The sequence below is a fragment of the Odocoileus virginianus genome, chromosome 16 (assembly GCF_023699985.2).
Source record: "Odocoileus virginianus isolate 20LAN1187 ecotype Illinois chromosome 16, Ovbor_1.2, whole genome shotgun sequence".
Lineage (NCBI taxonomy): Eukaryota > Metazoa > Chordata > Mammalia > Artiodactyla > Cervidae > Odocoileus > Odocoileus virginianus.
In genome coordinates, this window is record NC_069689.1 from 32,959,270 (window position 1) to 32,979,501 (window position 20,232).

At 37.3% G+C, this 20,232-nt stretch overlaps 1 protein-coding gene across 1 annotated transcript in view; it reads right to left on the bottom strand.

Annotated features, from left to right (window-relative positions):
* The window catches only part of ARHGAP5 (Rho GTPase activating protein 5), a 100,878-nt gene extending 82,202 nt beyond the window's left edge, over positions 1-18,676 (bottom strand). The window contains exon 1 of the mRNA XM_070478047.1: positions 18,436-18,676. The gene's annotated coding sequence lies outside the window, so the exon portion shown is untranslated. The remainder of the gene's footprint in view (positions 1-18,435) is intronic.
* Positions 18,677-20,232: the final 1,556 nt, after the last annotated feature.

The following is a 20,232-nucleotide window of genomic DNA, read 5'->3' on the forward strand; positions in this document are numbered from 1 at the left end:
ACAGTCCATGGGGTTGCAAAGAGCTGGACAGGACGGAGTGACTTTCAGTTTCTTTCACTGGCGATATTTGAAAACCAGAGTCAGAAGTACTGCTGGTAAGTCAGGATAAAGGACTAAGTGGATGTTCCTATGATGCTACTCAGGTAAAGTGAAAAATGCCATTAAAATCAAATCTTCTGTGTGTCTTAACATGCTTATAAAATAAGGAGGCTGCCTTTCACTTGGTGTGAATGCATGGTAAATAACGCTCCAGTGACACAAGCCACATACCAATATCAGCATCCGTAGCTGAACCCTGGGTCTCAGACTCATTTTTGCATCAGTATACCTGGGCCTCTGTTCTCCCAGATCATTATCATTACCATCGTCATCATCCCAAATGAATGAATCATTATCCTTCCCTTCAAATTTTAATAAATAGATAGGAAAAAGGACACTGTGTCATGGTTCCCAAACTTTTCATAGTCATTTCAAAATTTTTCAATGGCGTCCACGTGATACTTTGTGTTTTAAGAATCTATTGATGAGACAAATACAAAATGACAACAGCAAAAAGCTGTCATGAATTTTCTTATTATTAAAAACGAATGTACTTTGTTAAGCCCCATGGCATTTATATACATTTGAAAAATTGTACCTGTGGGACACTGTATGTTAAGTTTCCAGACACTGTTTGGTATGCACGTTCAAAGGGCCCAAGAAAAGTCAGCCCTCAGAGGAAAATAACAATTGGAGCTAAGGAGATCTGGATCTGCAGTCACTCCTTGAAAACATGACCAGATGTCTTTTTCTTTCTGAACCTAACTTTCTAATCTATAAAATAAGGATGCTGGACTAGCAGCTCTTTAAGAATCCTTTGAGCTTTAAAACTTCTTTGATTATATCAGATTCTTTATTTAGCAACCATATGCAACTGGATTTAAATGTCATATGTGGCTGTAAATGTCAATGTATGGCAGTATTAATATGGCTTTTCATGCTAGGGAAGTTTTTCTTATCAAGAATTTCTCAATATTCTCAAACACTTACGTTTAGTAAACCTATTATAAATATAAAGCATGCCTACTTCTCAGACATTGCTTTATTTTTTTATATTTCATTTAGTCAAACAATCTTAAAAATTAGATTTAAAATATATTTATCCATATATTAAAGACAGAAACATTGAAGTCTGTCCAAAGAGTTACACAGTAATTCAGTGACATAGTTTTAAACAGAGTTGTCATTAGAAGATAAATACTGCAAAGAATGCTAAAAGTATCTGTTAATGCTCTTTTCACAGTAATGAGTAAGTTATTGAAATAATCACAGTAGGAGATTATCTTCTCCCAAATTATCACTATCCTAATTGCTGATGACTATTAACTCAGTTTTTTCTAGTTTGTGCTATTTGATTGTAATCAATTAAAAGACTGTAAAGCTACTGTATCAGGGTTTGTGTATACTTTTTAAATGTTGAAGTTAAACTATACCTTAAAATATTTAATGTTAATATTATATTAATGTAAATAGTATTTAAGGAAAATTTGAGAGTGAATGAATTAGTGAAATAGTAATAAGTGCTGTTCTTAGTAAATTTTGGCAGATGATTACACTTTTTAATTTTAAAATATCAAATCATATTTTAATTTTAATGTCTGTAGATCTATATAGTGTTTACTTTTCTTCAATAATATGATTTGAACATTATCTTTAGCATTTACTTTACTCTTTTGACTATGTTTTTCCTAAAGTTAGTATATATACAAAATTAGTATGACTTTATACACAAACACATGATAAATATTTAAATGCCAAGCACAAAATTCCTCTTAATCATTTTGAATTCTTAGTGGATATTTTAGATAGTCACAGGAATACACTTTTATTCATAACTGTTCCATGATTTCAAAGCTTAATTACAGGAAATATTTTAAAATACTGGGAGCCTAGAAATAAATAGATATCTACTCCAATAACTTGGGATAGCCAATGTTTCCAGAACAACTGTATACCTACCTTACTAGGAAGAGTAGCTTTTAATTTAGAGCAATAGAACTACTGTCCAGAACAAACCAATACCAGTTTGAAGAGGATTTAGTATGCTTACATTTCACCCAGGTATAAAAAATTATACTGAGTAAACTCTAAGGAGTCATGTCAACATAATAATAAAGTTTCAGTGATTTAGTTGGCAGTGAAAAGGAGAAAAATTGAGCCTAAAACAGAAGGATGTTAAACCCAGAAAACTTCTATAGAGCTAGGGAATGAGGCATTGAGACTTTCGTCACCACGACCCTTCTTTTCATCCTTCTCATCCCTGCATGAAGTAGGTGGCTGGGCCACACTGCAGGCTCCTATTAGGGGTTGAGCCCTCTTCCAAAATTCTGCTGAGTGCATATAGATGCATTCATGGGAACTAATTCTCCCACCAAGCTCTGCGCCCTGATTAAGCACTTGCAAATTCTACGCCGCTGAGCAGTGTCTTCATGAAGCTTTCCAAGGTTGCTTGGCAAGAAAAAGATCTTTCTCAAAAATATACTGATTAAGGAACAGTTCAGATACAGACTGCAAAGTGCTCCATGAGATAGGATCAGAAGCAACTGGTCAGAAGCTCACAAGGGTACGTATGGTAGGTCCTTGACTAGCCACTGCATGATGGGAGGACACAAAATGGGCATCTAAACACAGACACAAATAAAATATTGAGAAATGCCAGCACAGTTTCATGGCTAAAACACAGTTCAGAAATTAATTTCAGCTTTACATAATCACACAGGAAGTAATTAAATGAAACAAGACAACCTGCTTGTTCAGAAATTAATTTCTATGCTAATCTTGAACCCAAAATTTTGCTAATCCTGTTTCACTTTAATCACATTTTCAAAAGCCTACACTCTTTACCATGTTTCCCATACGCCACTGTTTTTCACAGTGTGTTCTGTTTTGATACAGGTCTTGTCATCTTTGCCCTCATCTGACAAATTTTTTAAAAGGCAATCTAAACACAATCCTACACAAAGTTTGGAATGTTTCTTGGTACAAACACCCCTGAAAATTTCAAACTTTTCTAGATCAGTTTGGCCCAGTCCAAATGATCAGAGGTCTCTACAAGAAAGCTCTCAAATCCTTTCCTTGGGCTAAGTAAGAATCCAGCAAATTACCAAATGATGGATGAACAATAGCTACTGTGATGCCTTTCGGCACACTGGAAGTCACTCAGTTGTGTCTGACTCTTTGTGACCCCATGGATTACACAGTCCATGGAATTCCCCAGGCCAGAATACTGGAGTGGGTACCCTTTCCCTTCTCCACAGGATCTTCCCAACCCAGGGACTGAACCCAGGTTTCCCACATTGCAAGCAGATTCTTTACCAGCTGAGCCACAAGGGAAGCCCAAGAATACTGGAATAGGTAGCCTATCTCTTCTCCAGTGGATCTTCTCAACCCAGGAATTGAACCAGGGTCTTCTGCATTACAGGCAGATTCTTTACCAGCTGAGCTACCAGGAAAACAAACACCAAATCATGCACTAATCATTTTCCAAAGTAAGTGATTATCATCACTACAAAAAACACTTCAAAGCAACTAAGTAAAATGACTATAGCTTTTATGGACTCATACCCCATCTATCTTCCTCTAGATTGAAATATATCTATGACATTTTAGGACCGTTTGTCCAACTGGTTTATTCAGTCAATTGTTCATTTGTCCATTCATTTAGCCAACATATACAGAGTGCTGGATGTTGTGCTTGGTGCTGGAGACATGAAGATAAAGATAAATCTATTCTCACTGTTTAACAGGAGAGAGAAACAGGAGAACAATATTGGATTATAGTGATAAGTATGTTAGAAGAATGCTCTCCACTGGGAAGGAGGGTGTACCAAAGAAGGCTTCCATCACCAAGGAGATGGTAAACAACCAGAGTCTGAATCAGGAAGAGGAGCTGCAACAGTGAATAGAGTAAAAACTAAACTAGTTTTTAAAAAAACTAAAAAAGTGAAATTCAGTGGGAATCATTTGGGAAGACAGGTGACCTGTGATTACCCTAGAATGCAGCTCAGCTTTATTGCTTCAGGGCAAGAGAAGGAAGTCCATAGTCTCCAAGGACTCCTTTTCCACTTCACGATTTTTTGATTTTGAAGCTGTGGTACAAACTAAGCAATAAAATGATGTAGAAAATCATTCTACTTGTGACCATAGCAGTTGGGACAGATGGAGAAGGGTACCAGGAGAATGTAGGAGAGAGTCCAGGATGCATGACCAAACAGTCCTCAAACACCATCATCCAATAATCTCCCAAAATCTCTATGACCCTAATTCCTCAATCCTCTATGAGCATCATTCATAACTTCCCATTTGAGGGGCTGTGATATATCCCCATTCTTAGAAATCTCTGTGACCTTGTAAAAAGATAGCTCAAAACATGACCTGTAAAATTGTAGCCTACATTTCTTATTTTCAACACTTAAAATATCAGAGTTCTTAGATTCTTCCCTTTCTGCAATATAAAAGAAATAATGAAAACATTTGTTCTGTCACAAACTAAAATAAAAACAGAAAATATATAAATTTAGCAGCAGTAATTCTATAGGGCTTCAGTAGAACAGGACTGCAATTGTATAATCTAATGAGAAGCACTTCACTGCATATTTATGTGCCCCTCTATGTGAGGAGGGGAGTAATTTCTCTTTAAGGAACTACCAGCCTGCAAAGAATCCACCTGCAATGCAGGAGACATAGGAAATGTGGGTTTGATTCCTGGGTCAGGAAGGTGCATTGGAGGAGGAAAATTGCAACCCTCTCCAGTATTCTTCCTGAAAAATTCCATGGATAGAGGAACCTGGTGGGCTACAGTCCAAAGGATCACAACTGAGTGACTAAGCACACACCTATATAAGTGATTAAACTACTCTTGGATGTGGCATAAGATAAATAAACAAGATAAAACAAACTGAACTCAACTTCAAGAGAAACATTGTTATGGTGAAGACCCAACATTAAGACATCATTAAAGCTTCCTGATTAAATTAACATAAGAGGCACAATCTTTCCATTTCCCCTTCTGTTTAAGAAGCTGAAGCTTCTTTATACTGACATTTCAACGTGTCTGAAGGATTAGTTAAACCAGAGTAGATTCATAATCTTGTATAAAACAGGGAAGAAAAACCAGATAGCAATGATTACTAAATGTTGCAACAGACTATTCTACGTGGCACTCAAAAAAATGGTGTGCCCGTTAACACAGCAATTCTAGGACTCTGACTCATGGAAAGATAGACAAGAATGTCAACTGATGTACTATTTGTATTGTAAAAGAGGGAAAACAAATCTATTTTGATTAAAAGAAGATAGATAAATCAATTACATTAGAACAATGATATGGGATATTATATAACCATTAGAATGAGAGGCATTTATATGTACTAGCATGAAAAGATCTCTAAGATATTAAATGAAAAAAGCATGTCACTTAATTTTGTATCTGTATTTATATATAAAACTACATTCCATTTATGTGAAAAATTTATGTGTACATATATGTACATATATCTATACATTTAATGTATGGGAAGGAAAGATGTGTACCTGCGGAAGAAAGTGGATGGGTTGCAAGGGAGGCAGGGCAAGGATACGGGAAAGAGGAATTTGTTACCTCTTATATTTTCATGTTGTCTACATTTTATGATTAAAACTTTCTTAAATAGTCAAAAGCAAATGGTATGCATCAACTGTCAACCGAGGGTAAAGAACAGTAACAGGAACAAAAAACCTAAAATAAAGTTAGAGGCCATAGCACACACTAGAGAAGGTGTACCAAAGTCTGTTCAAGAAGACTGAGAACTATCTTAGCAGCAGATTTTTTTTTTTTTTCAGATAAGGTATTTTCAAGCAGTGAATTATGTAACCCCAAAGAATAACATCTCTGATTAGTATGCACTGCAACTTTATACCATATAGATTGTATCATTTTGTAATGTGTCAAGCACATCACTATAAAGGCACAAAACATATGCTTTTCACCTGTGATAAATCACCTTGACTAGGTCACCGAATGAGTAGACAGCAGGCTGTAGAGTTTTCTAAGTACCACATAAGAGCCCTGAAACATAGTGACACTTTTCTCATTTTGCTGGCATAAGTGACACATGCCATCAAAATCACAGCCCATCTCACATTTGTTACACTTTTGACAAGCAATTTTCATTCAGTAATGCTTGTTCATGTACATTGGCATAAAACAAAAGGAGATATATATTTATTTATTTCAAAAGTATAAAGTTGTATTCAAGTATTTTTATAATGCTGGTAATTTCTTAGACTTATTAGAATTAACATGATAAAATATAAATATTTTAAAAATAATAATTTGAATAATTATATAGGGGTTTTTGTTCCATGGTACTCAACTCTACCTAGTTAGTATTTAGTTCTATTTATTCCTCACCTTCTCCTAACTTTCTTCCTTCTTTTTTTCCTCCCACCCTTTCTTCATGGCTTCCATAATTACATATTCAACACCTCTTATGTATTAAGCAGTGTGCTAGGTGTTGGGAATCCAAAGATGAGTATGACATAATTTCTGCCATGAATGAATTTACAGTATAGTGAGGTAAGCAGGTTAGACTGAACAAAACATGATGCTGTAACAAAATCCTGATGAAAAAGAAAATAACATTTATTGGGCATCTACTACATGCAAAGCGCCATGTTAGATGTTTCATCTACATTATTCCTTTAACCTTCATATTTAACCTTCTTACCTTCCTGCAGGTATTTTTACTTTCTTTTTACAAATGAGGAAATTAAATTGCAGAAAAATGAAATAATGTTAAAAATCTCAAATTATCTAAGAGATCAACAGCAGTGCTGTTAATATGGTAAATTATAAACATGGCTTCATTAACTCACTTGTTAATACCTGCCCCTGAACTAGAAACCAAAAATCTTGCCACCCACTGCCAAAGCTCACTTTTAGTTAGAAAGAAATGGGCTGCTATGGTTCAACAGTGAAACTTGGCATATGTTTTGAACAACTGAGTTTCAATTTTAAGTATAAGATGACATTATCATTCTGTTAACAATTAATTTAAAAAGAATTGACAATTGGGAGAGTGATTTTTTCTGAAAACAAAAGTATTGACACTATATACAGAAAATAGAGTACTCTAGAAATACTGTTGAATGGTTTATCTGACCTCCATCTTACCAAGTTTCCTTAATTTCACAGTTTAAATGCATTCTTAATTTTTCTTCTCTTTTTGAAGGACAGTATTGGATCAGTTTCTAGAAAACTTAAAGCTTTCGGGAGGAGAGGAGGAAGCAGGCATTTTATAGCTGGTAAAACTGAAGATCCAAGTATTAACTGAAGGTTGAAAGAAAGGTCAACTAATGAGCCTTCCTCATAAATACAGTTTAACACTTTCTGTTCTCTTTGTTAATAGAGATGAAAAGTAGAGCGTTTGCTTCCTCCTTTCCTTCCAGCAAACATATATTAAATACTGTGATCCAGACTTTGTGCTAGGTACTGGGGATACAAAAATGAAGGAACACACAGTCTATCAGGGATCTTGTTAGGCCCTGTAAATACCGCATTCTAGGCACTGTATTGGGCTTCCCAGGTGGCGCCAGTGGTAAAGAACGCACCTGCCAATGCAGGAGACATAAGAGACGTGGGTTCGATCCCCGGGTCAGGAAGATCCCCTGCAGAAGGACGTGGCAACCCACTTCAGTATTCTTGCCTGGAGAATCCCATGGACAGAGGAGCCTGGTGAGCTACAGTCCACAGACTCGCAAAGAGTCGGACACAACTGAAGACAATTAGCATGTACACCCAGGCAGTGTATTATGTGCTTTAGATGGGCTATCTCATTTAATACTTACAATAACTCTGTCTGATAGGTAGTAATATTGTCTCCATTTTGCAAATGAAAACAAAGCTAATGACAGTCACATATCCAGAAAATACCATTGCTAAATGTGTTTGAATTTTAATTACTATATGACACTGCTAAAATAAAGACAACCAGAGAACTGTGGGAGCCAGAAAGGTATAAAAGGGAGTGACCAACTTGGCTTGAGGCAGTCCAGAGAGGCTTTTTAGAGGAGATAATATTTGAGCTTTACCTTGAAAGAAGAGATAGTAGATATGTAGTGGGTGGACGGGTATTTTAGGCTGAGTGAAAAATTAAATTTTAATTGTGTGTGTATACACACACATGTATATAAAGGAACAGAGGTGTAAAAAAGCAGAGCAAGATTGAAGAAACAGTTCAGGGCCTTCAAGAAATGAGCCAACAGACCAAAAGCTAGATGAGGAAGGTTTGTGTAAGATAATGCCTGTGGCAATGAAGAGAGTGGGCTGAAAGTACTATGTCTAACTAACTGCAACAGTCTGTGAGAGGAAGAAGGGGCTATCCTGAGGCTCTGTGTGACAATGTGATTTATAATAAGGAATACATATTTGGTCTTCATTCCTAGTCCCTGACACAGGGCTCCTAAAACTTGTATAAATTCCTAAGTGGTAAGAGCACTAGAAGCATCTTTTGATTTAGTGCAGTGACTGGGTAGGCTCCTGGATGGAGGCCGATCATCAGAAAGACCAAACCATGACCAGAAATTTTAGTCCTGCCCCCACCTCAACTTCTCTAGAGAGGGGAGAGGGACTAGAAATGGAGTAGTACTTGATCAGGCCTACATGAGGAAGCTTCCATAAAATCCCAATAGCATGGGATTCAGAGAGCTTCCGGGTTAGTGAACACATCCACACTGGGAGGGTGATGCACCCCAACTCCACAGGGACAGAAGCTCCTGCACTTGGGACCCTCCCTGACTTCCCCCTATGTATCTCCTCATCTGGCTGTTCACCTGTATCCTTTAATAAGCTGGTAAGTGTTTTCCCGAGTTCTTTGAGCCTCTCTAGCAAATTAATCGAGCCCAAGATAGGGGCAGTGGGAACCTCTGATTCATAGCCGAGCCAGACAGAAGTTGGGGACCAACTAACTACTCATGACTGGCGTCTGAAATGAGGTGAGAGCTGTCTTGTGGGACTGAACCCTTAACCTTCAGGATCTGACACTATCTCCAAGTAGATAATGCCAGAATTGAGTTAAATTGTATGTTGCACAGCTGGTGTCAGAGAATTGCTTGTTGTGGGGAAAAACACTCCATGCATTTGGTGGCCAGAAGTGTCAGAAGTGAAGTGTTCTGTGTGAACATAAAGGCAAAACACACAAGAGGAAATACTGTTCATTTTTTTTCTTAATTTACTCTAGTTCTGCAGATGTCTATGTATCCAAGCAGCCTATCTTGTGCAGCATGCTGAGGGGGGTTAAAGAGCTGGTAATAAGGGAAGTAAGCATGTGTTACACCTTGTGTGTATGCTTGGCTGTGTCCAACTCTTTGTGACCCCATGGACTGTAGCTGGCCAGGCTCCTCTGTCCATGTGATTTTTTCAGGCAAGAATACTAGAGTGGGTTGCCATTTCTTCCTCTAGGGATCTTCCCGACCCAGGAATTGAACCTGTGTCTCCTGCATCAGCAGGAGGATTTTTTAGCACTGAGCTACCTGGGAAGCCCCCATGTATACACCTTACATGCCATGCTATTGTGTTAAGCATTTTTACATGTATTATTCACTTGATCCTCATAACAACCCTAGGAACTTATTTCTTTCTCTATTTTGTGGAGGAGATTTCTGATTATTAAGAAAGTTATCTAAGATCATACAGGTGACCACTAGTGGAGCTATAATTCAAACCACTCAAGTCTATCTTCCTCCAAAGCTTATGGCCTTTCACAGAGGACACACTCAAGGACATTACAATCTATCCAATGGTTCCATTCATTCTAGTTGGGCTTCAATGAATTTAAATAAAGTACCTTTGAGAGCCAAAGTGTTAAGGCAAAATAAAGATCACATAGCAGATCTATAAAATAAGAACTAGTAAGGGGTTTCATTTAAAAGTACACTCTATACATCACATTTGTGGGCATACTGCCATTCACCTAAAAGGGAAATTTCTAGAGATGCATGTATCATTTGCATTTGTGGTTTTGGAAACTTCCCAGAAAACCATGCTCTGAATAAAAGGAGACGGTATTGAGGTAAAAACTATATGTAGCTTTGCCTAGCAACCTAACTTCCAGAATCAAGGTTATTACTAAAATGATTTTGAGTAGGCTTTGTGTATTTAGATGTATATATATGTGAACACACACACACAAACACATACATGGTGTCATTTTAGAGAAATCAGGCTAGCTGCTGCCCTTAGAACCTCTTTGTAATGTTGCATTCCTGTGACTAAATGGCCTTGATACCATATTAAACTAAGCTTTCATATTGCTATAGCAAAGTGCCATTATACTTTTATTATCATTCATTAAGTTTACAAATGGATTGGGAAGGATACTCCATATGGTATAAGTGCTATGTCAGTGTTAGTTGCTGCTGTTGCTGTTAATCTTCATTACTGTTATTCTTCATTATTATCATTCCTATTTTTCCAACCTAACCAATCATCAACATTAATAGTATCAGGGGTAGACCCTAAAACTTTGGAGGGTCTAGCATAGCATGAATCTCATATGCCTTTGACCAAAGAAGCACCTTTTTTCTGAGAAGGATACTCTAGATTATGAGATTGACTCAAACAAGCCAATCATCATTTCATAATTTCCCTCTTCAATTTTCCCCCCCATTCTTCTGGCACCCCTGTCCATGGGATTTCCCAGGCAAGAATACTGGAGAGTGCTGCCATTTCCTCCTTCAGGGGATCTTCCGAACCCAGGGATTGAACTCATGTCTTCTGTGTCTATTGGCAGCTGGATTCTTTACCACTGAACCACCTGCTTACCCATAAAAAAGAATGAAATAATGCCATTTGCAGCAACAAGGATGGAATTAGAGATGAACATATTAGGTGAAGTAAGTCAGACAGAGAAAGACAAATATTATTTCATATCACTTATATGTGGAATCTACAATATGACACAAAGAAACTTATCTACAAAATACAATAGTCTCATAAACAGAGAACAGACTTGTGGTTGCTAGAAGGAAAAGCGGGTACAGGAGGGATGGACAGAGAGTTAGGGATTAACAGATGCAAACTATTATATACTATAAGATAGATAAACAACAAAGTCCTACTATATAGCACAGGGAACCATATTCAGTAGCCTGTGATAAACCAAAATGGAAAAGAATATGAAAAAGAAGGCATTGGCTGGCCAAAAAGTTCATTCAGATTTTCCTGTAAGACGTTACAAATGAACTTTTTGGCCAACTCAATTGAACTACTTTGTTGTACAGCAAAAATTAACACAATGTTGTAAATCAACTACACCAATAAAATAATTTAAAATTAAAGCAATAAAATACATTTTAAAAATGTCAAACCTCAGGGATAAATCAGGAGCTTGGCATGAACACACACACACTACTGCATATAAGATAGATAACTAACAAGGACCTACTGTACACCCTATTCAATATTCTGTGATAACCTATACGGGAAAAGCATCTAAAAAAGAATGAATATATGTATGTGTATAACTGAGTCAATTTTCTGGACACCTGAAACTAACACAACACTGTTCCAATAAAATTTTTAAAAAGAAACTAATTAAAAACAAAAAACAAGGGACTTCCTAATGCAGGCAACACAGGTTCCGTCCCTGGGTCTGGGAAGACTCCACATGCCTTAGAGCAACTAAGGCCACAATTACTGAGTCAACAGACTGCAACTACTGAAGCCCGGGAGCCCGGGAGTCCATGCTCTGCAACAAGAGAAGCCACTGCAATGAGAAGCCCAGACACCGCAGCTAGAGAAAGCCCACACACAGCAGTGAAAAGCCTGTGCACCACAATGAAGACCCAGTGCAGCCAAAAACAGAAAGAAAAGAAAACGCCCAAAACCCAAGCCCCTCCCCAACCCCTCCCCCCCACAATATCTACCCTCAAGAAGATGCTACTCATGCCACACCTCTCACCCACATTATCCATCCATCCAGGGCCAGTATCGGATACCCTGTCAGGACACAGGACAGGCAGTAGGTTCAGAGTAGGGAGGAGAAAAGACCGGGCCTCCAGATAGCCACGCCTCACCCTTGCCCTCCTGCCAGACTGACTATACATCAGCATGGTAGAGAGAAAATCTCCCTCCACCCCCCATCTGCTACACTCACCTTTGTATGAGGTTTGGGCTGGAAGCTCACAGTTCATGCAGCTGAAAGGCGGCTCTCCTTTCCAACCAGTAGACAGCTAACACTAAGAGCTTTTCATGAGGAAAAACTTGAAGATTTGTAGGAACCGAGGGCATTTTACATGAAAACCTAGACTCCCGGCTGCAGGGCACTGTGCAAACACCTTCTCTTCAGGTATAAGCTGTACTGAGCAGCTCTGCGATCTAGGATTCCGTCCACACGCCATCCACCTGTGCCACGCTAGATGCGCGCATCAGCGGTGCCTGAAGGGCAGGACCAGGAGATTGAATTTGACCTACTTCATACTCGGGTTCCTGCTCTGTGGGATCTTAATGAGTTTCACTAAACCAAATCTTCTCATTTCCCTAAAATGTAAGGAAGGAAACAAAATTCAACTGATTCATTTAGAAATATCCCTTTATCATGCAGTGTTGACAAAACTTTTCAAATGAGAGCATGTCAAGTAGATGACTACCACTTATCCATCACAAGAGCAGGAACAGAAACTATCTACAAAATAGAGAAACTCAGTTCTCAAAAAACTAAAAAATGTCACTTGGCTAGTGATTCAGCCTCTTTCTCTCAAACCAAACCTTTTGGTAAGAGTAACAACATATGAGGAAAATAGGTGTTTTGAATTGAATCTCTTATTTTCCCTTCCTCCTGGTGGAGATAACTAACAGACAGTGAAATGGCCAAGAGGTAGGCAGGAAGCCACAGAGGACAGGAGGAGTAGTGAAGGACAGAAATGATCCATGGATGGTAGCTAGGTCTGAAACAATGTAGAATTCAGAGTATTTCTGCTTTACATGATAAAAGAAGAGGCATGGAAAACAATAGTTATACTAGCTTAGGTAATGACAGTAATTAATAGTTGCATGCCTCTACTATGCTAGGCCCAGTGCCTGCCAGGTATTTTATATCCATTATCTCTTAGCAGTCCAAAAGGGTGGCAGTATTCCTATCTTAGAAAAGAAAAAATTGGAGACTCAGAGAGTTGTCTTGCCCAGACTCACATAGCAAAGTGGAAGAGCCTGGACTGGAACCTAAACTCAAGGCCCTTCCCTGTCACCCCAAGTCTCCTCTGCATGACCCCTTAGAATCCACTGCAATATTTGATACAGTTCTCAAATGGGAATCTATTATATTGATAGTTTAAAACATTTTAAATAACATTCTAGTGAAACATGTAGAATATCATTAGGGTATGGAAAAATCACCTACAGAGCTTATTTAAATTGAGTATTCCTGGGTTCTATCCCTGAAAGACTGAAATTCAGTAGGTCCGGGGTCTACTATCTAGACTCCAGGTCCAGGAATCTAGAAGTTAAACAGGCATCCAAGTAATTAATATAGGTGATCATCAGATTATACTCTGAGACACAATGTCATTGACCCTACCTGAAATTTCGAATTCTCAATTTCCTATTCCCTTGCCTTGACACTCACTTTGTTCTAAAATGTATGATGGATACATGCCAATGAGATTATAGTTTGGTGTTTCGGGAAAAAAATACAATATTGGTGGGAAGGCGCCTAAGTGCTTGGTGGAGCTCTGTTGCTAACTAGCTGGGTAAACTCAAACAATTCCTTTGAATTGTTGGAGGCCTCTGCTTCTTTACAAATGAAGAGTTTCTAAAATCACACATCTATGACTTTATTTGGCTAAAGAAAGCCAATTTTTAAAATGAAAATGATCTCTAGAGCCTAAACATTTCAATGGTGAAATCTGATAAGCAGAGTCTGCTTTCTCTATAAGTTTTATAATAACAACACAGTGCCTCTCAATATTATGGATCTGGGGAAAGGGAATGGGAATCCAAAACTGGAAGTAAGTGCAAATTATATTTTAAAACCATTCAGTTGTTTGCTTAGCAACTGATTTCTTCAATTTTCTGATGGGTCAGCAGGTAAAGAATCTGCCTGCAATGCAGAAGATGCAGGTTTGATTCCTGGGAGGGGAAGATTCCCTGGAGGAAGAAATGGCAACCCATTCCAGTATTCTTGCCTGAGAAAGCCCATGGATAGAGGATCCTGGCAGGCTACAGTCCAAAGGGTTGCAAAGAGTCGGACACACCTGAGCACACCCACACAATCAAGTAGTTATAACCATCCTAAGAATTCTTTTTGTATATATACAGTAGTCTCTTAAATGATACAAGTTAGAACTGTGCTGGTCCACTTACATGTGGATTTTTTAAAATAGTAAATACTATAATACTAAATGATCCTCAGTTGAATTTGTGGATACAAATGCATAGACATAGAGGGTCAACTTTAAAGTTACTGAAGGATTTTCCACTGAGTAGAAGATGGGGCCTTAAATCCCCATGCTGTTCGAGGGCAACTCTATTTCAAATCTTAGAAGGCAAGTTGTTGCAAATCATTCATTCTTGTTTTCGGTAGCATCTTGCAGTCCAATGCAATTTTGAGTTAGCTTTTAAAGAACTAAAGACACCCCTTGATTTACATTAACACACCCTTGGATATTCAAAACACAGGTTGAGAATTGCTGCTTTATGTCTTGTTTTTAAATGCCCAAAGTATGATTTATTGGATGGTTAGTGTCCATGGAGATAAACCCAAGAAGTGAAATAAGTTATACAAGTGAAGCCACAAGTTACAAAAGAGAAGGAAGACCATGGTGAAAGACCTATGGTTCCAAGTCAATAAGGAAGATCATGAAGCAAACTTGCTCGTTTTCAGAAAATTGTGTTTATTTACCTTGAAATATTCCTCTCAGCTCTGTGACTGAGAGGCACTAATTTTCTTGTTCAAACAGCCTAGTCTAGCAGCAGCTTTGGTTACAGAAAGAAAGGAAGAAACGATACTATGTATTATTACGTGGAAAATCTGAATCATCAGAAACAAAAGAAACAATTCACTCAATTATGAACTAAGTTGAAATGCACTACTTACTGCAATGTTGAGGGAGACATTAATTTCACATTTAGATAGTGTGCAATATTTTCTCCAGCATTTTGCAGTATAATTTAACAGTTTTTATTTAAAAAGGAACTTTTCAACTCAATTGATGCTAGTTTTATCTCTGAAGCTTTCAATTATACACATTCCCAAAAGCATCATATTAAGTAAACTCAATGCATTCATAATCTTACATAGCCAGTGTAGCATAGTACAGGCACTTAGGGAAGTGTACTAAGATTATTTTGCATGTATCATAAGGATAAATATATGTTTTCAATCTATTTTCTAGATATTTCCTAAGCCAGATCTTAGAGAGTTCATAAATTGACTTTGACTTCTTCAGTTTATGATTTTGCAGCATCCAAGAAAGATAAAATGTTTGCTGCTGCAGCTAAGCAGTATAATATTGCTACAGTCTATTTATTTGTATTGCAAGGTAAGCTCACAAGTTAAAATGAAAAGGTTACATTTTTAGGTCAAGAATTCTAAGAAAAACAAATTTTTATACTCCATACTAATCTTTAATAACATTCATGAATGCTATGCCCTAAAAAAACCAAAGTAACTATTTTTTATGGCTTAGAAAAAATTCCAGCCAATAACCTCTAATCCACCAATAACCCAATATGAACTCCAGAACCAAACCCCCTGACAAACCATCAAAAACCAGGAGGGCAGCAGGCTATATAGGTGCTCAAGCACCTTCTCCCTTCACATTGTACTGCATCTTCAAAACTAAAGAAACAGTTCTGTGAGCCAAAAGGGGCTGGTGGAACTGCACAGCTCTCTCTACTTAGAAAACTGAGCAGAGTATGTCCCCAGTGGACCAGAAACTTCTCTTATCATGATGTTCAAAATCATGGGGATGCTACTTGGCCTGCAAATTTTGCATTTGCCTAATTTTTTAGAGGTTTTGTGCTCACTTAAAAAACTTCGGGTATAATTGTGGTCTAAGGATACTCTATCAGTGCTGAGGGGAAACCCAGAGAGCAGGACTTTGTTGTAATGTGTCTGTATTATATCTAAAGGATACATAACTTTTTCTAGAATTGTTGTTTAGGCATTCAGAATTTGGGTAGGCTAAATCATTCTCAGTAGTAATTCTGAATAATCCTTGTGTCTGAAATGCCAGATGGAGGAATATCAAGGTAGATGAAATGAATTAATAATAACGGCAGCTAAAATTTATCAAGTGTTTGACATGTATGATTTTGGTTAATTCTTACAGTGATCCTCTGAGGTACATATAACTATATATTCCATTTTACAAATGAGGAAACTGAGATCTAGGGAAGTTAAGCAACTGGCTTAAGGATTCAGAGCTAGTAATGAAAGGATGAGAATTTAACCCAGGCAACTGGGTTCCATATCTGACATATTTAAAAGATGTGCTATATGGCCTTCCAGAAGGCCTCATTTGCTTCCAGGAAGTCCAACTCCACAATGGTCAGCCTGTCTCTGCTTACCTGCCATTAGTTGCCAAGGAAATGAGACAATCCCTAAGGTGAGCAGCATAAAATGTTCAAATGAGAGTTAAATAAGGAACTTGTGTTTTTATCTAAGCTACATTGTGCTGTATGAAAGGTAATTTATATCATTCATTACTTTAGAACCATACCATTAATTTTGGAATGTCAGACTAGCATGGAAGCCCTATCTAATCTATCATTTGTTTCAATAGGAATTTTCTGACACTGAGGATACCACGTTCAGGGGTACGGAATTACAGCCTCTCTGAACATATTCCAAGTTAAAAAAGTTCTCTGCCAAAGGATGGGGAAAAGGGGGCAACTATGTAGAATTTGAGGGAAGTGACCATAAAACAGATGGAATTGACTGAGAAAATCTCATTGCCTTGAGGTTCATGGAAGAAATGTTGCCAACACTGGGCCCCTGGGATGTCCCCCCAGAACCTTGTGAGCAATGGACTTTTATACTTATAAAAACTCTAGGGACCTCACCTCTAGGGACTAGGGGTTCCTCAGCTCCAGGAGAGATGCTAAGAAATTCCAAGAAGCCGGTGCAGTTCCTAACAACTTTGTGTGCACAGCTAAATAGTGCATACTATTTTCTTCCCTACCTCTTCTATTCTTACTTGTGTGTGTTGGGGGCAGGGGGCGGGGGCGGCGGTTTCTGTGTTATCTGTATTCATAGAAATCTCCATGCCTTTATGAAGTGACAATGAGCAAGTTCTCTTTTCATCAATTCATTCAAAGTTTCTGGTCAAAATAGACAAAGAAATAACTAGAAAAGGTTGGAAAGGATAAGAAGGTTTTTTAGTAAATTTAAAATATATTGTTTCCCTGAAGTACTAGTGCCTTTTCAAAAGGCAGTCTCCAAATTTGTAATCACACTCTTTTACTATTTATATCCAAATTCATTCCATATTTTATGACGTTTTATTATTTAAGCATTTTATTTCCTTGTCTGGCATTGATTATTTTTGAACCTGTGGTCAGATAAGAAGGCTGGGCAGATGGTACTTTCAATTTAAACGGCTTTTTATGCCATTAAAAGGAATGTTTGCTCTGTCTAAGAAGAGCATTGACTGTAAAAGTCACAAGCTTCAGACCATTTCCTGTGGGATTTTTCCACTGTCCTTCCAATTAGCCAGTCAATGTGATGTTTCTCTAAACATGATCATTTATTTTTCTCTGGAGGGTTACCTTCCATCCCATTCAAGAAAGATGATCCTGGAAAATAAGGACAGCTTTCTACACACCCTCAGTACAGTATTATGATTAACTGCAGCCTATCGTAATAAATGACAAAAGGAAAAAGTATTCAGTTTCCTTACTCTTCTCATATAAAAAAGCATTTGTTGCAGTTTGAGTCCCAGCCAACTTGCATTGTTTAGACAATAATTAGTCGAATTATACCAATCACCAACAATCATCACAGACATTATATAATTGCAATTTAGACCAATGACCTTGGACTTATGAAAACAGAACGTGGGATATTTAATTGCATAATGTGGCACTAAAATTCTATATCTATAAACTCCAGGTTTTTATATTAGCTAACTGATTTATAATACCCTATACCTAAACATTTCTGAAAATGACAAAATTATGTGAGTTCCACAAGATAACCAAATAACATTTATTTCAAACAAACAGATCCATATTAAAAATAAGACTTCCACTCTCCTATAAATAATGACTTCATATACTTCAGAAATTTGAAGGGACTTTGCAACAAACAGTTTAAATTGAACTGTTTCAGACAATTGGACTAGTTTAAATTATTGAAGGATGAAAACAAATCAACATCTTTTATAATCAGAGAAATGCTGAATCTGTTCAATACTCACTGTCAGTAGACTTCACCTTAAGAAACAGAATGGGTTGTGCATACAAAAACAAACCTCAAGTTGGAAGCTTCACATCAACTGAATGATGAATAAAAGACTCTTCCAGCACAGTAGGCAAATTTCCCCTTTAATAAGCAGCCAGGAAAAAGCAATATTTCAATGTTTGCTCTCCTTCCTCTGAGAGAGAGGGTTTCACTATGACTTATTTTACTTCCTTTTTATTCTGTCCTATTTTCTTGGCTCTCACAGACAGCTCCAGTAGCAACATGACAATACCACTTTGCACTTGCCGAAAGCGCCTTTTCTCTAAAACTCTCAGCTGTGGTCTATGCGAGGAGAGTGTAAAACAGGGGAAATGATGCAAACATTGAAGTTCATCCTCTCGTGCAAACATTTTGAGAGACTCAGACTCATTTGAACTCCAGCCTGGGAAAGAAGGACACCAGTGAAAACCTATCTCCTCCCAAACTTCATGCTTAGTATCCTTGAGGCCTTCGGCAAGATTCACCATTATCTTGAGTTCTGACTCACATATAAAATACAGCAATTCCATTTTCTTTATGAGCATCTGAAGAGTAACTAGATTGCTTTTTCTAAAATAAAACTTGGGCAAAAAAAGCAGATTATTGGAATTCTAAAAATAAGCCTAAAGTGGGTACTTAGTGAGTATCAGTCTTGGATACTTGTTTCTAGTTGAAAACATTCACATTTCTGTTTTGTTTTGTTTTTTTTTTAATGAAAAAACTTACTTATCCAGGGGGAAGAAAATCTCAAAATAAAAAATGCTTCAGAATATAATTTATCAAAAGTTTGTTGATGCTCTCTTTTCAGTGTATATGTATTTGCATATGTATATGTAAATCTGCATCTATAGCTATCTACACAAGTATTTTTTAATGGAAGAAAGAGAACTTCCTTTACAAACATCAGAGATCTCTGTTGTATGCTAAAGCTGTTTAAAGTTACTATCATAAGATAGAGATTTTCAACTTTCCAGGTTCCTGAGGAGTACCTGGGTTTCAGCAATCAACAACCATTCCTTTGCTCTCAGCATTTATAATGGCTTTCAAAACTTAGAGCAGTTTTCCCTTCATATTTCATCAAAGATGCAGATAGTTCTTCTCAAAGTTTATCAGCTAATTAGAAGAGTTAATTTGTGTGGGTTGGAAATTTCTCAGCCCAGTTTTTATTTTAGTAAACCTAAAACAAAATATATGTAACTAGCTACTCCTCTACCAAGAGAAAATATAGGAAAGATAAATTAACCTGCCAAAGTAATCAGAAAGAATGTATTTTTGCAAACATGTATTTCTTATAGATTACAGAAAATATAAATTTTCAAAAAGAGATTACAAGCCAGTATATACAGTACCATCCTATTTTTGTTTTAAATAAATCTGTGTGTGTGTGTGTGTGTGTGTGTGTGTGTGTGTGTTAAAGTCACTCAGTCCTGTCGGACTCTTTGCAACCTCATGGACTGAAGCCTGCTAGGCTCCTCTGTCCATGGAATTCTCCAGACAAGAATACTGGAATGGGTGGGCATTCCCTTCTCCAGGTGATCTTCTCGACTCACATATACACAAACACATACACCAGCAAATAACATACAACATATAGAAAGATTAATATAACACGGCTAAGTGGGAATGCAAGGCTGGTTCCACATTAAGAAAATCAATCAATGTAATTCACCATACCAATAGATTAAAGAAGAAAAATCACATGACCATCTCAATATTCACTCAAAAGCATTTGAAAGAATTCTATATTTACTCATGATACTCTTCACAAGTTAGG